Source organism: Salvia miltiorrhiza, chromosome 2 (assembly GCF_028751815.1).
Source record: "Salvia miltiorrhiza cultivar Shanhuang (shh) chromosome 2, IMPLAD_Smil_shh, whole genome shotgun sequence".
NCBI classification, from domain to species: Eukaryota; Viridiplantae; Streptophyta; class Magnoliopsida; order Lamiales; family Lamiaceae; genus Salvia; species Salvia miltiorrhiza.
This window is the reverse complement of record NC_080388.1, coordinates 26147242-26172735: the sequence shown is the minus strand read 5'-3', so window position 1 is coordinate 26172735 and position 25494 is coordinate 26147242. Positions and strand designations below refer to the sequence as shown.

The following is a 25494-nucleotide window of genomic DNA, read 5'->3' as shown; positions in this document are numbered from 1 at the left end:
TTGGAGAGCAATTCCGCCCATAAAATTTTCCTCACGTCTTAAATATGCTAGGCATGTGTTTGTTAAATATGCTAGGGATTAGAGTGGAATATTTCACCTGTAGTAAGATTATCGACGACAAACTTAAGCGAAGAAGTAAAGGAAGAGAGAACAAGTGTTGTATTTCATGTTCCATGTCTTTACAATAAGGAAATGAACTCCTATTTATAGAGATACAAGCGAATGGTAGAAAGGTCTTTTAACATCATTGCACACGCCCTGATCTAGCTAAAGGAATAACCTTGTAAAAGTGGTCGTCGAGTGTGTCAGCAGTTTGCCGAATTTTGTCTGTTATGCAGCGCTGTAATGTCCCTGCTTTGCCGTGATCTCCAGCGTTGTAATGTCCCTGCTCTATCGTGATCTCCAGTGTTGTAATGTCTCTGCTCTGTCCGCTCTTTTAGCATAAATACCATTTGCTGCCCGTCGGAGCCCTCCCCGGGTAATAACTCCTTGAAGGACTTAAATCGGGGTAACCCTTCTCTACCCTTCTCCAGCTCTGCTTCCCGATTATGCATACTTTACTCCTCATCACTTGCCATCTCCGCGCCCAGATCCTTGGCCATAGAATCCTCCCTTGCAGCCTTCTCAATCTGAGATATCTCAGCATGCCTCACCTTAGCCAACGCAGCACCCGGATCATCAGCTTTGTAAATCTCCTTCGTACCCTCCTCAAACAGAGGCTTTTCAGTGAGCCTTTCATTCATCAATTCTTCCGTGATCAGATTTCCCCCCCCTTCCTCCGTGTTTTGGATGTCCTCGCCATCAACCTGCAAAGAATCAAAGGAATTTTTATAAGATGTTTCAACATCTTTCGGCCGCTAGGTATCTTTCTTCGGGTGATTTTTTGGCTGAATTTTGGGTCCCTTCTTAGGTTTATCCTCGCCCTTGGAAGACTGCTCTTGCTTCTTGAGTTTGTTGCACTTATCAAACGACTGACCAGTAATTTTGCATTTCACACAATAGAGCGGGAGTTGCTCAAAATCGAACTCAACATAAAAGGAACTCTACTCACAATCAATGAGGATAGATTCCGGCAAAGACAAGCTCAATCAGTAATCTGACATACTGTCCTACGTTTCTATGCGTCGACATACCATCCACCTTAATCAGAGTTTCTAAGAAACGTCCAATGCCCGCGATGATTTCAGGATGCCAATATTCTACTGGGAGATAGTAGATGCGAACCCAGACCTGACAAAAGGTGGATATCTTCTATATTGGTCGAAATTTCTACCCCATTCATAAATGCGAATATAACCAGACGAGAGATCCCAAACTATTTTTTTTTCTTTACTTCAGTTTGTCTGTCGAGTTCTGAAATTTTATAGTGTAAAAGCTCTTTCCCATGGGGATAAGGTCCCAACTCTCGGCGGTGTTCCAGAGGTTCTGCAATTCAATTTTTAGATCCTGGAGTTGTCTCAGCTTGTCTCCTTTACGAAGAAGAAGTCGCCCAATAAGAGCCTGTTGAAATTCCTGCGCTTGTTTCTGATATAACTCACAAGGGATAGATAGCGATATGAAATCACCAATTTTCGTCGGTTGTAAATAGATGACTTGATGTACGGGCATGTCAGGTTTCTGGTTCTGCTTGTTGGTCAAATCCAGGTAGGAAATCTTCTCCTTAGGCTGCGAAATGTCATCATGCAAATTAAGGTTTGAGGGGACGTTCGACATGATGTTCTTGACGGTTGCTTGAATTCCCGTAGTCACAGCCATGGTACTGGGATCAAGCTGAGTGTTCGAAGTCGTAGGCAACGAGGAAGACGCGATATCACATCTCGACGAGAAGAAATTGTTCGATACGACCGGCAGATGCAATCCCAATTTATCGACAAAGATGTGTTGAGAAGGGGAAGTTGCACGAGCATGCGGGACGACATCAGATACCATCACCTGAGACTTCACACGAGCATGTGGGGTGGCATCCAACGCTGTCACCGGAGAGCTCATGATGGTGGCGGCAGAATTATGTTAAATAGTAGATTTCGGGAGGTGCATCGCGTTAATCATATGTGCGAAATTAGACCACATGACCAATGTGTGTGTGTGTGTCTATATATATATATATATATATATATATATATATATATATATATATATATTATTAACAATTATTCTTATTATTTTGTATGAATTTACTACATTTTTACATTTACTATTTCTATTATAATTAACATGAACAAATCATTTAATAGAATCACATCACAATTAGAATTATATGTAAATATTTATATACAATATATGTATATATATATATATATCAATAGTACTCCCTCAGTCCCAGGCCAATAGGCTGAGTTGTTTTCGGCATGGAGATTAAGAAACTTACTTATTGATAGGTAAATAGTGTGGTCCATCAAAAATTAAACTGTCACTCCCCAATTCTTGAAACAATAACTATAACCGGGGTACGACTCATCATTTAAAATGAACAAGGGAAAAACCTTGTTAAATCCGAATAAAAAGGATAACAATCGGGCTTAGCCCCTTTGGATGAAGAAAGACAGGTATTCAAGTGATACAAATCAATCAACAAGCATAATAACTTCAGGATCACAAGTCTAGTGTCATGCTTCAGATAGCCAACATTTATGGAATGAAATACTTGCGAATTAAAAGTCTCGACTCAACAAAAGATATTGTTTAGAGTCACAACATAAAGGTCTTAAGTTAATGAAAACAAAAGACATATACTGGCTAGTTCTACAGCGGAAGTCAAAATAAGGAGTTAAACTCTAGCCTCAGCTCATCCCGTCAGCACCAGCCCTTAACCTGAAAAACATTGGAATATTTTTGGGCTAAGTACTAATATACTTAGTGGGCTGCAACTTTAAAACATTTCATAATCTGAAGAACAGTTTATCCAATCATACTGACATGACTTAGAAGGTTTTTTGAAGTGAAATTACTTCTAAGCATGTTAAAACATTTAATATAATACTTAATTATTTTGCGCGCGTTTGCACACTCCATTCTGTTACTCGCTGTGATCCCGGACCATTTAGTCCCCGACAGATCTCTGCTCCCACTGACTTGAACTGAGGGCGTAACCCAGACAAGTATAATAAACCTCGGAAATTAATCCAGACAGGCCTATCATTTCTATGCTCCGGAACACATCCCGTCGAGCACCCTTATAACGCATCTGGTTAGTACCCAATTGGAGATCAACCCACCGAGTCAGCTAACAAGTGTACACAATTCTCAAATAACGTGTTAGGCTATAAGAGAACCTCCATAGATTCGTTGTGGCGAGCCTTAAACATGGTAGAGTGCACAAAAATATTTTATTGGATAAACAGTTTATATTTCACGAACATTTAAGCTCATTAGCTCAATCATACATTTGGAAAATAAGCCCACCTGTTTAGGCAAAGCATGTCGTTTAACTTATCTCTGAATCGGAATAGCAGTGCTAATCCTCCTGACGTTCAAAGCCTACAAGAAATCTATTCTTAATAGGTCTCTTAAATCTGAACTCAAGTCACAGTAAAGTGCTTAACATTCTATGATTCACTTAGCCGGGTTTTTCAAAATTTAATGAATAAAAATTGAAAACATTTCTCTTGAGTTAAGAACACCAACAATATTCTTACTCATCTTTCTTTTGTAATTGGAATTATAAATAACCAATTAAATCATGATGCAATGCATGACTTATTTCAAACTTAAGCATATAAGTGTTTACTTAAAATATGCACATAAGCTCTACTCCGTTCTGCTCTGCTACGTTAACCAGCTCTGGTCTCTACCAGCTCTGGCTATCCCAGCTCTATTCTACAGCTCGGGTTTCCCAGCTCTGGTCTCTCAGCTCTAGTAACCCAGCTCTGCTCTGCAAATCTAGCTCTGCTCTACGATCTAGCTCTACTCTGCAGTCTAGCTCTGCTCTGCAAATCTAGCTCTGCTCTGCGATCTAGCTCTACTCTGCAATCTAGCTCTGCTCTTCAGCTCTGCCTGTCAGCTCTGCTATTCAGCTCTACCGGTCAGCTCTGCTCTTCAGCTCTGCTCTTTCCCAGCTCTGGCTTTACCAGCTCTGGCCTCCGAGCTCTGGCCTTTCCAGCTCTGGCCTCCGAGCTCTGGCCTTTCCAGCTCTGGCCTTCCCAACTCTGGCTTTCCAGCTCTATCTTTCCCAGCTCTACCCAGCTTTGCCCAGCTCTCTACTCTCATCTCCCAACTTCTAAACACCCTCCGACTCTCTCTTTCTCAGCCCACTAGCACTGCTCATGCCGATCACCTCCTTGGCAACGACGAAGCGCCGTCACCTCCCTCTGTTTCCGGCAACCGCAGCAAGCCACGGCCGCCACCCTCAACTCGCATCTACTCTCGACTGACCCACCCACACAACTAACACTCCACAAAACAACACGTACAAGGCACGACTCTTAAGCAACAAAAATCAAGACTCTACCTTTTTCTTTTCTTTCAAAAGTTATGCAGCTAAGATACATATAAACACACAAAAAGATGAACATAAATTTGTGTTTCCTAATCGAAAAGTGAAGTGAAGAAGCAGGGGAGTTAAAGGTGAAACCTTGGCTTGAATCTGCTGGGCTGCTGTGTGAATCGAGAGTTATGGTTGCTGCTGTTCTTGAAGTTCTCTTCGGGTGTTGGAACGAGAGAGAGAAGTGAGTGAATTGAGAGAGAGAGAGAGAGAGAGAGAGTAAATTGGGTGTTGGTGGAGGAGGTGTATATTTGAAGAGGGGGAATAGTGAGGCGATGGAGATGGAGCGAAATATCTTGGTGAAGATGGGTTGGGCTTTCATTCATTTACTCAAATGTAAATAAAACATAAGGCCCAATATGAAATAAATCTCAACACACATAAATGCTTGAATGCTTAATTAAATAAATATGCAATGCATAAAAATTTAATAACTACATTTACAAATGCTTTTGTAAATCATTTTTGTTTAAAAATAATTCTTTTTCTCAATCCGGCGTGAATCATCTTAAATCTAAGTTCAAAATTATTCTAAACTTAGCTCGAGGAAACGGGGTATTACATAAACAATTAAACATTCCCTTATTTTTTTTTCTAATCTCATTATGAGATTAGAAATCAGCTAGAATGAATTTAGCAACAACTCAGCAAAAGAATTCCAAAAATCAAGAATGAAAATTCCCTTATTTGATTCTTCTTCAAGCTTCAACAATCCAGCAAATTATGAGAGAGAAAATTCACAAAAAATCAAGAACGAAACTTTCGGCAACAAAATCAAGAACCCTAAATCAAGAAAATTCAGATCTGCAAATCAAGAACCTTAAATCAAGAACTGAGAAATCAAACTTTCAGAAACTTTCTACCAAATCAAGAACCCTAAATCAAGAACTGAGAAATCAAACTCTAAGAAAGAAAATTCCAGATCTGCAAGAGTGGAGGGTGGAGACGAAGGATGCGGTAGAGGGTGGAGACGATAGAACACGGTGGAGACGGAGAACGTGGTGGAGGCGGCCAGGGTTTGCGCTGCTAGAGACGGCAGCGGTGGGGGCTCCGAACCGTCCACCGACGAAGGAGAGGCGGCGGCGGCACATCAGGGGCTGTGTCCGTGCATCCTGTTTCCGTAGAGAGAGAAATCGAGATGGGAGTGAAGGTGAGAACGAGAGGGAGAGGGCGAGGAGCCGACGGCGCCGTGGCGTTGAACGGCGGAGGCTGTGGTCTTGAGGCAGCGACTGAGGCTATGTTCTTGAGAGGGAAAGAGAATGATTGAGAGAGGAAGAAGAGAGAAAGGGAGACTTATAATTAGGGGTGTATAACTCCTTTAATTAAGTAGTTATAATTTTAATTAGAGCCCTAATTATTTCTAATTTTAGATTGGGTCTATTGGAGTGTGACGTCCCAAAAAGAAAAACGAGCCTATTGGAGTGGGACGGAGGGAGTAATGTATTTATGCTTTTGTAATATCTTTATTTATTGATTGATTAATATGTATAATATTAATTGGATATTCATATACCATTAATAATTATTCCCTTCGTCCCACTTAAAGTAGCTTGTATTCCATTTTGGGTCGTCCCACTATAAGTGGCTTGTTTCCATATAGAGAAAAATTTAACTCTTTAAAAAGTGTAGGTCCCACAATTTTTAACCAATTTACATCTTCTTTTTTATTCCCGCGCCGAAAAATTTTGAGCCACTTATAGTGGGACAGAGGGAGTATTGTTTTTATCCCATTGATAATGACAAACTTTCTTTTTTGTCTGTCCCAATGATAAAGGTCTGTTCCAAAAAAGAAAATCATATTCTCTCATAAAAGGTTGTGGATTTCACCATTTTTTTTACTTAATAATCGTGTCGAACAGTAATAAGCTATTGTTAATGGGACGGAGATAATATAATCTATAGTTATAAAATAAAAAATAGTTACAAATAAATAAAAATTGAGAGATTTTAAAATTGTCGAATTTGAAAATGCCACATAGAATAGGTCATTTTTCTCTTATATTATAAAGATTAAGTTCACTTTGGTCCCTCTTATTCTGAAGCAGGCATGACAATGACAGGTATTAATCGACATATCCAAATGTTCGTATATATTATGTATGTAATTTTATAATGTCTTAATTTATCATGTATAAAACTTAACATGCAAGGCCAAAAATAATTTGAGTTTGGCAAAATTCTATAAACGTTACGATTATGTAATTTTTAAATTTATTGATTATCGTGCATTTAAGTAATCTTTCTTTTATGAATTCGAAAATAATCAGATATTTAGACAAATGAATTTCGAAAGGTCCAAAAGTTCGATTCTCACTTTTTCCCTCGACTTGTCCATAGAAAGTTAATATAGTTATTTAATTGAATTTCTAATCACTTGGCTTCTTGTCCTAAAGAAAATTATCAGTCTTTTTTTTTTAGCAGAGGAAAATTATCAGTCTCTATTTTTTTATTTTTTATTTAATGAGCGCAGAAGAAAATTATCAGTCTTGCGTGACTTACGAAGGAAAAATCACGATCGCAAAAGTCCAGTCATCCTAGACAGAGTTGTATTTAACTTAACAAGTCATCGTTGTACTTTTTTTTTCTTCTCAATTCATTCATCATTCTAATTCTCTTTATATCATACGACTTAAATATTATTTTAAATGTCAAAATCTAATCGTTATCATGCCACCAAATTCTACCATTGCACTTCTCTTTAGATCATACGACTAAAAAGAAAGGTTAATCATCAAGCTAGCAGATAGATTGTAGGAAAAAATAATAATTAGGAGATGGTCGACTTTCACCTCAATTTAACTAAATTGGTAATTGACTGCAGAAGATAATTTTATATCGCGTTTCTTTATATTATTGTGCTAACATATTGCTATATATTCTAAATGACACCATAAACGAAAAAAAAATGATGCGTTGTTTACAGCGGACCATTATATGGATTCTCCAAATAGAGCCAAACTAATTGTCAGTCTTCAAATCTAGACTTGATAAAAGTAAGTTTGCGCTCATTAATGCATTAAGATTGAATTTGGCAATGCTCCACGTATTAGTTCATGAATAAACACATTAATTGAGTTAGTTTGAATATATAGAGTTATTAATTTGGTATAATTTGTATTATTTTGTCATAGTTTAGTATTGAGTTTATTAAGACTCTAATTTAAGTAGTTATATGATAATAATAAAGTTTAGTACTCCCTTCGTTATGTAAAAATAATCATCATTTTTTATTTTGGGATGTCCACAAAAAATAATCATATTTCATTTATATATTGGGTTGGGTTATACTAAAAATGTTAAAAGAGAAAATGCCCCATTTTAAAAATAGTAATTGTACCCTATTTTTTGCTAGATGAAGGGAGTAAAACATTTCAATCAAACATATTAAACTGTCAAGCAAACGAACACTTAATATATCAATTTATTTGTATTTGATTCAAAAAAAATATCTTAATTTATTTACTTATTCGACCACATATACCCATCACTTTTATTCAACCACAAAAAGAGAGTATAACTTTATGAATTATTTAATTTATTCAAAAATAATAAATATTAAAGTTCAAATCTTTTAGAATTGTTTAGATTTGGATGAGGTTCACATTTTGAAATGTTCGGTAAATAAAATTTGAGGTCGGTTCAACAGTGATGTCAAGTTTAAGCTTTGACAATACTCAACTCAGTCCGGACTAGTATATATACTCTTATGTATCTCTCCAATAATAATAAATGGATATAAATTATTTTATGTAAAGGTGTATTATATTTACTATATAAGTGTCTCTGTGTGACAAAGTTACGACATCGTTGTATTGATTTCCAAAAGTATACAAACGATCACAGGATTTCTGCAATAATATTGACATTTAATTTCAATGGCCAAAGGTGCAATGTATATATTTGATTTTTGAATTTAGAATTTACGTATTTTCTTAATCCCAAACATTTGCAGAAACTTTTAAAGAAATAATATACAATTATACAAAGATACTCATGGATATTCATGAAGCCTCTTTCCGGGATCTACACAACGCACTGAAACACTCCACCATCTCAAGGAACAGTACTTTGCACCTATTCATTTCTGGGGCATTTATATTTAAGGTTTAAGAATGCTCGAAGCATGATGTCATTTTTGAATCATTAACACATTTCTTTAAGAAGAAAAATATTGGGTGAAAGAGATTGTAACAATCAAGTGTTTGAAATTTGAACGTGTATTTAGAAAAGACTGTAGACAAAAAATAGTTGGGTGGGTCTAATGGGCCTACATAGATATTCATCATTATTGTTATTTTCTTTCAAGATATTGTTCATTAAACAACAAAGCTAGCTTTTTATTTTAGTACCATTTATGGGCCCTTCATTGTGGGCTTATTGCAAACATATAGTAGTATTAGTTTTGGGATGTGTTATTTCATGGGCTAAACTAGGTTTAATTCAATTCCGGGTTGCATTTTGATTACTAGATTGATCCGATTTAGAAACAATACCAAATAATTTTGCATCGAATAGCTTTATTTCCGTATTTGTGAATTGTGAGGAGTCCTTGTTTTTTTGACTGACTTGAAACCAAAAAAATCATCCTTTAGCAGCGTGATTTCATGGATAACAAATTTCTTTTTATCGTCATGTTCAATCCATGATTCCATTTGTCAAATGAGATATAAATTTATGGTTTAAAGTGAGGGTTAAATTTTTTATATCTTATTTATTTTGATTAATAATATATTTATTCACTCTTTATAAGGTGATATAAAATTATACAGTAATACTTTTTCTTAGATATAAAATTATACATTGCTTAAGAGAAAAGGTGTTGCCCGAAATTTTTTATTGTTTGTCCAATTTTTTTATTATGTCAAATTAAGCTAAGAAGGAAGTGTAAGGAAGTAACTGGAGTTCATCCCTTCCTTATATTCAGAGGGAGGGCTAAGATAACGTAGGCCCTATGCAAATTTTTAAAATTTAGACTCTTTATTAATAGTGAGAATTAAAAAAAATTATAGATCATAAATATTTGACTAGATAACATATCTTTTTGTCGATTACTACTTAGGGCATGTTTGATATGGGTTTATAGGTAGGATAAATTAAATTAATACATATTAGTGTGATGTTTGATATCATGTGCAGTTAATATGGTCAACTCCTACTTAATCCTACTTCTCCATGCTATTTTGTGGGATTAACCCATACAAATAATCCGCTCACCCCCCTCGGATAAATTTAATACTGAGAAGTTGGATAAAAATTCTGCTACCCTTCCTCACGCATATCGATGCAAAATGCCCAAGTAATGGTGGACACACATTGTTGGGAACCTTGTGGAATATCCTAACCCTTGTTTTGATGATACCAAAATTCATAGGACTTAAATGTAATAGACTAGAATCGTTTTGAACTCAAGTGTTAGAGTTCGTTTCTAGTTTAGTTGCGGTGTCGAAGACTGAAGACTGAAGACTGAAGAATGAAGACTGAAGACTGAAGACTGGAGTTACCAACTGAAGTGTCAGTTGAAGAATCAGTTGAAGACTGATTATTTAATGCGCGCCATAGACTGATACTAAAGTCAAGTATCAGTTGAACATTCCTCCTAGGACTGATCTTCCAACGTTCAGAGGAAGCCACGTACGCTCAAAGTACAGCCGCATTAAATGCAGAGATATCTCAATATCTTATCTCTGCAGAGGTCATTCCTATCTGGTGGCTACTTTTCAGAGATGTCACATCTCCGGTCCTTCAAAGAGAGCCGTTTCCACACAGACAAGGAACCTCGAAGATTGAAGCCTCAGCCCAAATTCGAATTGCTCTCCTACAAATAGCGCTCGAGGATCACTTCAATCTTCAATCTTCAGTCTTCAATCAGATACGCCAACGGATCTATTCAAGAGTTCTCCTACAAATAGCGCTCGAGGATCACTTCAATCTTCACCGATTCAACGACATAAGCTGAAGCTCTGCCGAAATAGCTACTCAGCCTAAAGCTTAACCGCTCAAAGCTTGAATCGAAGAAGAGAATTCCAAAGCCAAAATCAGTCACTGCTGATTACATACATTCTCTTAGACCCTAGGCATATATTCTGTGTACCCAGAAGCCAAAGGTCAAACTTGCTTCAAAGAACTTGTTCTTTGTAAGTATAGTTGGCACTCGTTTAAACCTCTCCCCCATAAGAGTGTTTGAGTGACTCGGAGTTCAGGAAGGTACTCTGAACTCTGAAAGGGAAGTCTGAGCACGAGGTGTGCTTAGCAGGGAAATCCTACGCGAGTTGTGTAGGTGCTGAAATCCTACGCGAGGTGTGTAGGTGGGGAAACCCTACGCGAGGTGTGTAGGTGCTGAAGAGAGTTTATCTTCAGTTTACGGTTTGCAGTGCACCAGGCAAGCACTTGCGGAGTGGATTGTTGGTCTGATCAACCAGCCGTGGATGTAGGAAAGAGTTTTTCCGAACCACGTAAAAGTCTCTGTGTTATTTACAGCTTTCAGTTTTACTTTCATATCTGTGCTATTTCAATTGATAAAACTGAACACTGACTAACAGCAAAGAGAAACCCTAATCCAACTATCTGCTCCACCGAGGCTATTCGAAACTAAGTTTAATTTCCGCTGCGTGTGATATCAATCTGACTGAACTATCCTCTGATAGTAAGGAAGAGAGATATCATCCTTATCGTTGCAAACACGACTGAAGCCCTTACGTGGATCAGTTAAGTTCTAGTGACTTAACTGATAACTCTTTACTGAAAAGCTTTCAGTATCAGTCGTCAACCCTGTTGGTCAAAACTAATTTCGGTTAAACAGGTGTCTGGTTTGCATGCAAAGTTTCTTTTCTATCTCTGACTGAGATTCCTCTGATTGAGGTCGGTAGATAGTTAAAAATAGCCTATAGGTGTAATCCCCCCCCCCCCCCATACACCTATTCGAGACCCCCCCGGACCTAACAATTGGTATCAGAGCAGGTTGTTCGCAAGAACTATCTGTATCTGACTAGTTCCTACTTGAACTAGATCCTCTTGGGGGTGACGTTGTTTTTGATCAAAAATCTCTTCTCGAGATTACTCTTGTATCTGCTTGGTTGTGTCCTTTTCCTGTTTCCTGTGTGCTTCTCCTGCTTTCTCTAACCATGTACAGGAACAAGAAGGATTCCTCCAGCGATTATGTTCATAAATATTTTCGAGGAATCAGCGGATTTGAGTTGGGATCATTGGACTCCGATGAAGAAGAAAGATTCATCTTTCCAGAAGAGAACATAAGTCCAACTCACTCACAACCAGAAGATTCAAGCAGATATGATCAAATGCGACTAGAGTATCAACACCTAAGATCGAGATTTGAAGATCTCCTTAGGGAGCACAGACAGATCCTCAAAGAGATTGATCGTGTGCAAGATGCTCGAAGGATCATCAGGCTCCACTTCGTTTCAGATGAAGACGAAGCAGACAAAAGAGATGTACAGGAGCACAGACTGATCAACAGACTGAAACTTCTTCAGTCTCAGAAACAAGAACTTCTTCAACGTCTCAAGGAAACAGAGACATAATTCAAAGCGGCGTCAGAAGTTTTTGAAAGAGTGATTCGTGAGGAATCACTACTGCACAGAAGAAAGATAGAACGAGAAAGAAGCGTGCAACAACAGCCAACGGACTCAAAATCCAAGGAGAATCAGTCATAAAACTCAGGGGGAACTTACACTTCAATCAATGACAAAACTAGTGTCAATCACTGTGTAAGCCTCCCTCAACATTTCATTTGTATCTATGACTACTTCTCTTTAATACTCTTGGCTGTATTGTGCTTAAATTTGACTTGTCTAAATGCCTTTCTTCTCATTTTTTTATATAGACACGTGCACATTTGCGTTAAGAACGGTTGTCACACGATCACACGAACCCGCCCTTTTTACTAACAAGCGGAGTGATCCACGTGGCACGATTCCATTTGCACGGATTTCAAATGATTATTGAAACCGCCTCTTGCACGTCTTCTCACACCTTCTTCAAAAACGTTTCATCTTCGACCAAAGATTTACTCAATCTCAGAGAAATCTTTGTGTGCAAATTTTTGAGTGTGCCTTTTTCTGCAAGACTAACAGCAAGAATCCACAGTTTCTTCTCTGTGAGAATCAATCTTCAAGACTTTTGCAGAAAACCTCTCAGAAAATCCATATGGGAAAATCAGCATCACAACAAGTTGTGTGTTACGAATCTGTAGCAACACTGGAGTCACTTCAACAGTTTGCTGATTTCAAAAAGATCGATGAGATCTTAGGACGACATGGATGGATGAAGTTCGTCCAATGCTCACCAAGTTTCCTTCTCGACAAACCGATCATCCGAGAGTTCTACGACAACATCAAGACCGATGAATCGACTGGTGAACTCAAAACAGAGATTTCTGTGTTTACAAGTGAAGATTTCTCAGAATCAACCAAGATGTCCATCAACATATCTGAAGCAGTGAGAGATATGTTCAATCTCCCAACTGATGGACCAACCCCATTCTTCAACGACGAAGAAGCCACTGAGCACATGAGGGAAGCACTGACAAGCAATGCACCTACCGATCGCATCATCACAAATGTACTGAGCATTTCAAGAATCCATACTCATCTCAGACCCATTGCGAAGATGATCAAGAGATGCTGGTTTGGCACTCTTGGATCCCATGGTCACCTCTCAAGACCACACAAACTTGTGTTGATCGCCCTGATGCAGAAAGGCCCATTCAACTGGGAGAAGGCCTACATTCAGATCCTCACTGAAGAGAAGAAAGAGTCTCACTCCACCAGACATCTGCATCAAGGAACAAGAGTCTCAGCACTTATCCTCCATAGTGCTAAGGGACTACTTGCTACTGGAAGAACACTACTCAAGTGTCTTCCACCATCCATCTGTTTGAAAAACAGAAAAGTTCACTCAGAGGAAATTTCAGCATCTCGACTGAAATTCCTCTCCTTTCTTCCGAGCCACGATACAAGACTCGAGGCTCAACCAAAAGAAAGTTCGAAAGCGTGTCGTCTCCAGTCAAGATCTCATTGGACACTCCTCAGAAATCCCACAATGAAGAACATGAAGAAGATGCTCCAAAATCTTCTGAAGAAGTTCCAATGCCGAGCACAGAAACTCCTCAACAACAGACTCCATCTGTCACTCCAGCAGATGAAGAAAATCAACCGTCAGAGGAGACTCGAGCAACCTTTGACAGAAAAACAGAATCTGAAGAACTTCCTCTCAGAGGTTTCTTCCATTACTGTCTTGAAGGGTTCAACAAGAAGGCAAAGTTTGATGAAGTCTCTAACGACAATGCTGCATCCTCATCCTCAATCTTTGTCAATCAAAAGGCCCTTCTCAAAAGCTTCGTGACACAACTGTCCGAACACTGTGTCACAACCCTTTTTCCCACAGTTTTTGCCTCCCTGAATCCTGAAGAGTTTCAAGCACTCGTCAGCTATTTCTTCTATATCTTCATCAAAACCCTACCCAAATCACAATACAAAGAGATTGATGAAGTTCTCACTGATGGTGAGATAGAAGCTTTGGAGAACAGCATCTTTGAGAAGTTCAGAGTCACAAATGTTTGGGATGGCATCCACGACTGGGCACCCAACTTCAGACTGTACCTCACTTCCAGAGGTCTTCTCAAAGAAGACAATGATGAGGACTTTGAAGTCCACCATGAAATTCCACCTCATCAGTCGGCTTCAGCCAAAGCAACAGAAGAAGAAAAACAAGCTGAAGAACAAGAGCCTACTGAAACTACCACTGATGAAAGAGTCCAGATGCTGGAAGAAAGGATGCTCATTCAAGAAGAAGTTTCATATGAGCTAAGAGTCAAGATCGCGATTCTGGAATCAACTGTCACTCATCTTCCACAACAACTGGACATCCAGGACAAAGTCAGCAATGTCCCCGAGTCTGATGACAAGGACACATTAGAAGAGGACAGGAAAGGAAAAGGGAAGCTGACTGAAGAACCAAAAGAAAGTCCTCCAAGGAAGCCAAGCAAACAACTCCGCATCAACTAAGGACTAAGAAAGAACAAGGAATGTCATCTAAACAGAAACTCATTATTTTGTATATGATGTTCTTAGTTTGTCTTAGCTAGCCCTTCCTTGTTATGATCTTCTGCATTCTTGGTTCATTTTGATTTGTACTTTGATCATAAAGATTCATGCTTATCCAGTTTTTGTTCTTTGCCTATTTTTCACTTGATGAATATAGGTTATCTTATTTAGGGGGAACACTGTTTAAGCTTTTTCAGTACTTGACTGTTTGTCCTTACTATTTGTTGGGAACTTGTTCGTATCATTTTCTTGGACTAAATGAAAATAGGGCCTAGGTGAGATTTTGGTTAACTGGTGATATTGTGTTCTTCTTTAATCTTTTAATTTCCAAAATCTCCTTTTACGCATATCTTTTCAAATCATTGCAGGCACTATTCGCCGCCTATTTACGGCAAGTGATTATGACAAATATTCTATATCAGTGCATATCTCATTTTTCTAGGCATTTTATTGTCAGGCACTTACTACGGACATCAAAATTTATTATAATTGATTTAGCGCGATTATTTCAAACCGCGCCCACGTCTTTTCGACTACCCTAGGAAACTGTTCATCTCCCACGATCACACTTTCTCCATTACTACTGCTATTCCACCTTCTCCATCACTTTTGCTCTTTCTCTCTAACTTTCTAAATCCACAGCAATCTACTGTGAGATCGCTTTCTGCAAAATTTCTCTTCACAGATATTCTATTCAAGATGGCCAATACTAACATGAAGAAGACTGACAACGAGAAGAAAGCTTCAATGAAGAAAGAAGTCAGATATGAACAGACAGTGCATGAGGAATCATTTGAAAAGAAGCCGGAATTTACGAAGGTCTCTGAAATACTTCGCCAGAATGGTTGGAAAAAGTTTGTCACAAGTGAACCAAATTATTTACTCGATGAAGCTGTCAGAGAATTCTACAAAAATCTCAAATTCATCAAGTCCGGAGTACTAATCTCAAAGGTCAGCATCATCGATGGAGCAAAATGCTTTGAAGAGACTCTCAACGTCTCTGAAATTGTCAGGGAATTGTTCAATCTCCCATACAACGGATTTCTACTCTCTTCACTGACTGATGATGAAGCAAATGAAACCCTCAAGACTGCACTGAAGGATAAATCTGAATCAACAAAGAGTCAGATCACTCTATCTCATCTTCATCCAAAATTTGCCACGTTGGGCAAAATTATCCAGAAGTGCTGGATAGGTGCTACAGGAACTCCAGACAAAGCCTCTCAACCGCAGAAGAATGTCATGGTTGCTCTTATGAAGAAGGAGTGCTTCAACTGGGAAGAAGCTTACCTGAAGCTTCTTTACAATGAAGCCCACAACACACGACCGTCAACGATGGTCCGATAGGAGAACAGGGTATCCCAGATCATCATCGAGGGGACAAAGACGCACAAGTATGTGCAATGGCCTAAGATGATCAGATTCACAGACAGCCTGCGTCTCTTCAAAATTGCCAAAAGAGATACCAAACCTTCCTCGAAGGCAAAGGTAATCGATATCTCTTCTCCTCCATCATCTGATTCTGAAGCCCCTGATTCACCTCCTTCAAATCCTCGCACAAATGTGCCACGACGTGTTCGTACAATCCTTCCCAAGAAACCATTTATACCAACTAAGATGCCTTGGAAATTCTCTCCAAGATCCAAAGGCAAAGCAGTTATGGAAACTGCATCAGAACCAGCCTCCACCTTCATCTTCAAAGGTACTCAAGAAGCTGTTGAACTTCAGTCTGAAGTTCAACAAATTGCCACCAATCGCCTACGACGCATAATTGGTGATGTTGATACGTCTCTAGAAGTCTACCGGGATCTTCATAGACTTCTCACGTATACTCTTCTGAAGACAGCGCCATGTCCAAAAATCAAAAGTCTCTGCTGCCCTGAAGCTGAAGACTCGTTTGAGATGGAAGAGGCTACTCTTATCAGCCTCTTTCAAATTGAACATGTTTGGGACGTAATTCATGACTTTGACAGTTTTGCCATGAATTACTTGAACTCGTCCAAACAATTCAGTCGCCTTCTGCCACTAAGCAACGATGCCGGGACATCAAAGGTATTGGACGAGCCTCTCGTCATAGAGGAAGTAATTGCAGCTCACAACTCTCCTATTAATGAAAATTCACAACCGGAGGAAGCTGCTGTTGATTCTGCCTTTAATGATCAACCAATGACTGACTCAATCAGTCAACCGGAGCTACCATCCACTCATTCGACATTGACTGCTGAAACGGACCTGACGAGCATCACTGCAGTTGATGCTCCTTCTCCAGTAGAAGAGGAGAGATCAGCAGACAATGCTGATCCAGAACAAGTTGACGACATCTTGAAGTCTCAGCCGACTTCATCAACACTCTTAAACACTGATGAGGCAATTCCACCTGAAGGTCAAAACATCAGTCAAGAACAAGAGATTCCGCAATCTATTGAAGAAAGAACAGATTGCCCTGCCGCATCCAATCAAGCTGAGGCCTCCACATCCAAGACTGATGAAGAGCGTCAGCAAGAGTAGAACTTTCCTGACGAATCAGATACTCCAATAGAACACGTTGAGCTTCCTCGTCCAGAAGGACCTGTTCTATTTGATTCGGATGAAGAAACTGATGAGCGCCTTACCCTCTGGAAACATAATCGGCCACGCAGACATCTATTAAGGATCGCTGATGATGAAGAAAAACCAATGGATGTACTGCTGAATCAGCTTGCTGATCAAAGGCTTGAAATCGATTCGCTTAAACACGAGCTCGAACGACAGCAAATCTATGGTGAAAAGTTTGTGAAAAAGCTCAAAGAAGTCGGAGAACAGGCAACCGCTGATATGATCCATCATGCCGGGTTAATCAATGAGATCAAGCTGAAGATAAAGGCACAAAAAGATTCTCTGATCAATTACAAGCTTGAAATGATTGATACAAAGATTGGCTTCCCCAAAGTTCAGAAGGGGCACGAGGAACTCTACACTCTCTTTCTCGAAGCAGAGATTGAAAGGAAGACACACTATGTTCGTCTAACTACACAGCTCGAGAAAATGGAACTTGAGTTCCTAAAGACGTTCATGCCAAGAACCGAGGTCCAGGATCTCGTTGCAACGACGGTACAGCCTAGAATGGAACGACTAGCAAAGGTGGAAAGGGAACTCCAACAAACCAAAGAATCTCCTGACACCGCTCTCGTTCAGAAAATGTTCACTGATTTTCAAGAGCTACAAAGCCGACTTCCTCCAGCTGATGCCAAAAACGGGGGAAGAGGATATATTGAGGCGTATGCAAAAAGAAGCGGACATGCTCCCCGCTGTTTTCAACAGGATGGAAAACAGGGCTGAGGAAATCACGGCAAGAGTCGCCCCCACTTTCACCTCAGTTGAAGCTAGCAGAAAGAGAGGCAGAGAAAGCTCTTCAAGTGAATCAGAACTGAAGAAGAAGAAAATGGTCGAATTCATCTCAACTCTAAAGGAAAGTCAAAAGCTTGAGCATTATCTCAAGAGTGGACTGATTGTATCTCATCTGGAAAAGTTTGAGCGACCAGATAAATGGATACCATCAAAGCTGAATGATTGGTGGGAACAACTCAAGGAACGCTACACCAAATGGATGGTGTTTGCGAATATTCAAGGCTAAAAGGAGCGCAGGAATGAAGCCTGGAAGTACTTCCTGATGCATTTACAAGAACAAGAACCTGTTCATCAAATGTTGGAAGCTCATAAGGCTTATGGACAAAGCATACCTGACCCTCAGAAGAAAGTAGCAGCTCCACCAAGGTTCAGGAATGGTGTTGACAGAGAGAAGATCAAGAAAGAATTCAGAGCCGTCTGCAGAATCTGGAACTTCCATCCAGACTCTAAAGAAGCCAGAAAGGTATGGGAAGCAGTATTCAAACTCTACAATCAAGTACCTTAAGTAAGATGGCAATACTCTGTAATGTTCTTTTTATGTTCCCAAGATGTAATCTTAGACTGATGCTTTATTAGTCTCTCATTTATAAAAAAGAACAACTTCTTATTGATCTCACCCTGAAGACAATGACTCTTTGTCCAGGCTCTGATTTATGGTTTTTCTGTCTTCTTTAAGTTCTGTGTTTAGAACTGTTTTCGTTCTTGCTCTAAGTACAAGTTGTTTAGGTTCTATTGTTAAGGGGGAACTGTTTTCACTCCTTGTCTAGAACTTGTACTGAGAGCTCAGTCTTTTTATTGTCTAGAACAGCTGTGTGGTTTTGGCATCATCAAAAAGGGGGAAATTGTTGGGAACCTTGTGGAATATCCTAACCCTTATTTTGATGATACCAAAATTCATAGGACTTAAATGTAATAGACTAGAATCGTTTTGAACTCAAGTGTTAGAGTTCGTTTCTAGTTTAGTTGCGGTGTCGAAGACTGAAGACTGAAGACTGAAGAATGAAGACTGAAGACTGAAGACTGGAGTTACCAACTGAAGTGTCAGTTGAAGAATCAGTTGAAGACTGATTATTTAATGCGCGCCATAGACTGATACTAAAGTCAAGTATCAGTTGAACATTCCTCCTAGGGCTGATCTTCCAACGTTCAGAGGAAGCCACGTACGCTCAAAGTACAGCCGCATTAAATGCAGAGATATCTCAATATCTTATCTCTGCAGAGGTCATTCCTATCTGGTGGCTACTTTTTAGAGATGTTACATCTCCTGTCCTTCAAAGAGAGCCGTTTCCACACAGACAAGGAACCTCGAAGATTGAAGCCTCAGCCCAAATTCGAATTGCTCTCCAACGGAAGAAATCTTGAGGACGATTTACGCCAACGGATCTATTCAAGAGTTCTCCTACAAATAGCGCTCGAGGATCACTTCAATCTTCACCGATTCAACGACATAAGCTGAAGCTCTGCCGAAATAGCTACTCAGCCTAAAGCTTAACCGCTCAAAGCTTGAATCGAAGAAGAGAATTCCAAAGCCAAAATCAGTCACTGCTGATTACATACATTCTCTTAGACCCTAGGCATATATTCTGTGTACCCAGAAGCCAAAGGTCAAACTTGCTTCAAAGAACTTGTTCTTTGTAAGTATAGTTGGCACTCGTTTAAACCTCTCCCCCATAAGAGTGTTTGAGTGACTCGGAGTTCAGGAAGGTACTCTGAACTCTGAAAGGGAAGTCTGAGCACGAGGTGTGCTTAGCAGGGAAATCCTACGCGAGTTGTGTAGGTGCTGAAATCCTACGCGAGGTGTGTAGGTGCTGAAGAGAGTTTATCTTCAGTTTACGGTTTGCAGTGCACCAGGCAAGCACTTGCGGAGTGGATTGTTGGTCTGATCAACCAGCCGTGGATGTAGGAAAGAGTTTTTCCGAACCACGTAAAAGTCTCTGTGTTATTTACAGCTTTCAGTTTTACTTTCATATCTGTGCTATTTCAATTGATAAAACTGAACACTGACTAACAGCAAAGAGAAATCCTAATCCAACTATCTGCTCCACCGAGGCTATTCGAAACTAAGTTTAATTTCTGCTGCGTGTGATATCAATCTGACTGAACTATCTTCTGATAGTAAGGAAGAGAGATATCATCCCTATCGTTGCAAACACGACTGAAGCCCTTACGTGGATCAGTTAAGTTCTAGTGACTTAACTGATAACTCTTTACTGAAAAGCTTTCAGTATCAGTCGTCAACCCTGTTGGTCAAAACTAATTTCGGTTAAACAGGTGTCTGGTTTGCATGCAAAGTTTCTTTTCTATCTCTGACTGAGATTCCTCTGATTGAGGTCGGTAGATAGTTAAAAATAGCCTATAGGTGTATTCCCCTCCCCCCCATACACCTATTCGAGACCCCCCGGACCTAACACACATGATATTTTTAAAATTATGTGAGGATAATTTTGGTATTAGATAATATAATCCAACATAATCCTATGGATATCAAACATAATATAGGATTAAGTAGCCATGATATCAAACACCCATGAAATAATATAAATCCATATAAATCCACACTAATTTCTCAAGATAATTTTAATCCTAATCAATCCTAAACTGCAAATCAAACGGCCCCTTAATAAACATATAAAAACTAAGTAATTCACACAAAACGTTGGGCCACAATGCCTTCACTTTGAAAAAACAAATCCTTTTACCACTAAGCTATATTAAATAATTTTAAGAATCTCAAAACCTATATGGATCTATATATCTTTTGGGATCCCTATTTTTTTCTGTAATCTGCAGTCGATCATCCCATACAGAACTCCGAATCATCCATACTTAGACCTCAAAACAAACACACCCTTATAGTATAGGGCATGACCCTTAGCGTCTATGTGGTTTTTAGGGTTTCTTAATTTTTTTTTCTTTTTTTCATAAAATTTATATTTCAACAACATTAAAACCTCCCACACACCCAAAATCTTCATTACGTTTTCTATACAAAATAATTGGATTCCTAAATACATACTGTAACAGCCCTAATTTCCCGGGAGAAAAAGAAATGGGCTATGTGACAGGACTACTAAGCTTTACTTGAATAAAATAGGTAATATGCCCTGAGGGTTGGGCATTATGCCGTATTTAAATGAAAACAAGTACAACATTATAACATAATTATTCTCCCTATCAGGATCGAAGACAACGTCTCATACTAAGCATATAATAGATATGGAAAACAATAACTAGAAAAGTGATGGAGAGTGAAATTCATATTAAAAATATGAATAAAAGTATTAACATAGTTAGGCATCAAACAATATTCACTAAGTGAATTTATTTCAGCGGAAGTAAACATATCATTTCTTCAAAATCCATGGCAACAACTCTTCCTCAGCCTCGCATGTCACCACCAGCTGCTCAATCTGCAAAAGGTTTTGAAAACAATTGCAGGGCTGAGTACTAGTGTACTCGGTGGGTTGAGCCGTTTAAAAACATTTTAAAAATTATTTACTGAAAAAGATAATTCATGCCTTAAACAGTATAACACAAAATGTTTTTAAAGTGAGTCATTCCATGCATACGAAAATAATCTGAGCTCATATTTTCGTGGCTCATCTATTGGGCATGCTATCTACAACTTGTTGTCACCGAATCTCTCGAGACAACAGGTTCTGGTGTACGTACACAATTCTGGTTAGCAGTGCTAACAAAGTTCTGGTTGGCGAAGCCAACAATGTTCTGGTAGAAGCAATAACCAATAGAGAGCAAAAATATTTTAAGCATGAACCATCCACTTTAACGTCTCATAAAAGCGAGCTTATTAGCTCAACATACATTTCGTAAATAAAGCCTCACCTGATTTGGAGACAATCCAAATAATTTAACTGAGCTGATCAGGAACCTAAGTATCCTCTTCTGTAGGTCCTACAAGATAAGTTCTCAACTTAAACTCATAGTCCTAAAATAAACCTTAATCTTATAGTGCTTATAGTCCTAAAATAAACCTTAATCTTATAGTGAAACGCTTAATATTATATGATTCACTTAGCCGGGTTTTCAAAATTTAATAAATAATTGAAAACTAGATTCTTGAGTTAAGGACACCAACAATATCCTTACTCATTTATCCCTAATAATTGATTTTATAAATCAAACCAATTAAATCATAAATGATTTTATTACCAAAATATATAATGCAAATCATTTCATGCTCAACTCATATAATAAGTAATTGTACTTAATATATGCACATAATATTAATATATAATATTATGCAATCATTCATTAAAGCAATTTATTAATCAAATCTAAATACATGTCAAGCTCAATAATTAAATAAATTAGACTCAGATTAATAAATAAAATGAGTTTAACTCCTTAAATTAAAAGTCAAGTCCAATAATCAAATAAGGGCAACTCATACTCTTAAAAAAAAAATAAAAGTGCCAATTAATTAAAATCTGAATCCCAATTTAAATAAGATATGCAGTTCATAACAGAGCCCAAATAATTAAATGAGGTAGTCCACTTGATTACATAATAAGGCTCAAGTTTTTTTTAAAAAAAATCTGAGCCCAAATGAAAAGAATTCATAGACCATAAGAGGCCCCAAATTAATAAGGGCAAGGCCCAAACTCTTTCTTCTTCTTTTTAAAACACATACTCACACACACACAAAACACACAAATAAGCGCAGCAGCCTCCCTCTTGCCCTCTTCTCTCCTCCGGCGGACGGCAGCAGCGCCGTCCTCCGGCCGCCGCCGCCGCCATCCCTGACTTCCCTCTCCCGAGCCCTTGGTCTCTCTTTCTTCCTCACCTCCCCACACGCACACTCACACACTGAAAATGTTGTCGCCTCCTCCCTCAAAATTTTCCGGCGACAGCCACCACCACCATGGCCGCCGTAGCCGCCCCTTTCTCCCTCTGAAAACCCCAACCCCAAACTCACTGACAGCCCTCTCTCTCTCTCTCTCTCTCTCTCTCTCTCTCCTCTGTGCACTCCGGTGCCTCCTCCTCTCCTACGTTCGGCCGGATGGCCGGCAGCGAGCTCGCCGCCATCCCGACGCCGCTCGACTCGGCCCACCACACACACGATACCAACAGAAAAAAAAAGAAGGAAAACATAGCTTCAAAAGTTCACTTTTTTTCTTTTCTTTCCAAAAGCTATTCAATCATAAATATGTATTTTGTATATATTGAAGTGTCTCACATTGGATTGGAGATAGTGGCATGAGCCACTTTATATGGTGAGGCAACCCTCTCCCTTATAAGACCTTTTAAGGGAGGAATGAGCCCAATATCCATTTCTAACATGGTATCAGAGCCAACCCAATCCAATGATGGGCCCCCCAATATCGTTGTCAACAGATGGCGTTTGGGAAAGTCCACGCTGTGCGTGCGGGGGTTGTATTGAAGTGTCTCACATTGAATTGGAGATAGTGGCATGAGCCACTTTATATGGTAAGGCAACCCTCTCCCTTATAAGGTCTTTTAAGGGAGGAATGGGCCCAATATCCATTTCTAACAGTATAAAAGAATGATTAAATGAACTCAGTGAATGTATGAATGCGCGTGAATCTCTGTTGGGTAGTTGTGAGATTTCATGTATTGTTTATGTGTGAAATGGAACCAGCAAAGTTCACATGGAACCTTTAAGAGTTTCAAGTTGCTCAAGTCTGAAATTGCGAGTTGCTTGATCTGAAATGTGTGCTGCTTTGATTTGTTTGGTGGCTGGAAATTTAGAACGTGAATATTTTTGTAACGAATGGCTCTTCTTCTTGAGAGAAAGTGAAAAAAAAAATTGATTTGAATTTTTACCTCTGCACTTGAATCCTTATGTGAGGTAGAAGTTTGAAGTTGTTGAATGGTGAAAGGCCAATTGAAATGGTGAAATGGGTTTCAGCAAAGGTGTGTTAGGGATTTAACAGCCTCTTTTAGGCTGGGCGGCTAGTAACTGAGTCCATACTTCTTGGACTAAGATCATCAAGCTCTCCTTGAACTTATTGGCTCGAGCTCTTGTAACTAGACCAACAGGAACATGCACCGGGTCTTGTACTAACGAATCTTGGACTGCATCAGATGGGGTCAGTGACGGCGACTTAGATCTACTTTTTTTTATAAAAAAATTATCAATCTTTTTTTGAAATTAATTAATTTAAAATTTGGATTTAAAAATAATTCAAAATTACTAATTATATAGATAATTACTTAATTATAAATTTACAAACAAACTTATTACCAAACAAACTTATTTGAGTGGGTAAATTTTAATTTTGCTATATGAAAGTGGATAGTTTAATATATTGACACTAAAAATAATACAATTTAGTTATATGATTTTCTAAATTTTAAAGTCAAATTAGTACTCCCTCCGTCCCGCCGAAGATGATACATTTCTTAAGTTTGTTATCGATCGCATCGATCCATTAAGGTGAGGCTTTGTTGCGTTGCGTTGCGTCGCTTTCTCGATGATCCGTCGGAGGGAGGCTAGGGTTGCGGCGTTATTTTGTGATTTTGTTTATTTAGATTTTGTAATGTATTTGCATTGGCCTTGGATTAGATGAAATTGGTCGCAGCGCATTTTTTTTCCCTCTCCTTGCTTGTTTGGTGGGGGTTTGTTCTCATAATTTTCTGTTAGATTGATCTGCGAACTTATGTTACCTTTCCCCCTCTTACATTTGTCGTTTCGAATGAAGATGGTTGAATGGTTGTATGGATTTTGGTTTTGTAAATTTGTGATTTAAATTGATTTTTCTCATCGTGTTGAGTGTGGTTGAGCCGTTCCCCTAAATTGTTTTTTATGGACTTTGTCTGCTTTGATCTGGTGTTTTCTGTTGAACATTGGTCTCACAGGCTGGGCACATTGATCCCTCTTGAGAAGGCAGGACCACCGCACAGCTCTTGTCCCTTGCATCATGTTGTTGTTCTTGCTGCTACCTACTGCCGCGGACCTCGGAGTGCTGCTACTTTTGCGCAATGGAGTGTTGCTGTTGCACTTTATTGCTGTAGGCAAACTGGTGTCGTTTCATAGCCTCAACTGCCCCCTCCCCCCCTTCTGATGTGTTTGTTGCCGAGTGCCACCTGATGCACGTCGCCAACCAAGCCTGCAGAAGTCTTACTTCCAATGCACTTACCATCGTGGCCCCTGCTGCTTCATTCATGTGTTGGTCTTCTTACTGCCTACTGTTAACATTGCCCTGCTCTTACCCTTCAATGCAGTGCGGCAAGAAACCACCAGATGAGCTTAAACACAATGAACAAAACAAAAAAAATAAGGATGCAAACCAATACAGGTGTCTCTTACCACTCTTTCTCTGCTGCTCAGCTGGTCCAGATCAGTGAAGGCTCACCTTGGCAGTTTCTCTCGCAAGTGCTGCTGCTCTTTGTTGTGCTTGCTGTCGAGGCTGCTGCTCCTGTACAGGACCCCGGGCACCACATGTACAACTACTGGGCTGGATAGTTCTTGTTTTCATTTTTAGTTTGAAGAAGTCTGGTATATACAATTTCAACTTTTTAGAGATTGAATCTGTGGAAGATTCTTCCCCTACTATCTGTGCGGTTTCTTTCTTCTGGAAACGG

The 25494-nt window shown here is 39.1% G+C and overlaps 1 long non-coding RNA gene across 1 annotated transcript; it reads right to left on the bottom strand.

The window, feature by feature from the left end:
• Window positions 1-21173: 21173 nt before the first annotated feature.
• Window positions 21174-23860, bottom strand: LOC131007622 (uncharacterized). The gene is made up of 4 exons (XR_009096189.1): window positions 23734-23860; window positions 23566-23646; window positions 21772-21840; window positions 21174-21338 (listed from the first exon to the last, which is right to left on the bottom strand). It is a non-coding gene; the product is annotated as an uncharacterized LOC131007622 (long non-coding RNA).
• Between the last annotated feature and the right edge of the window lie 1634 nt (window positions 23861-25494).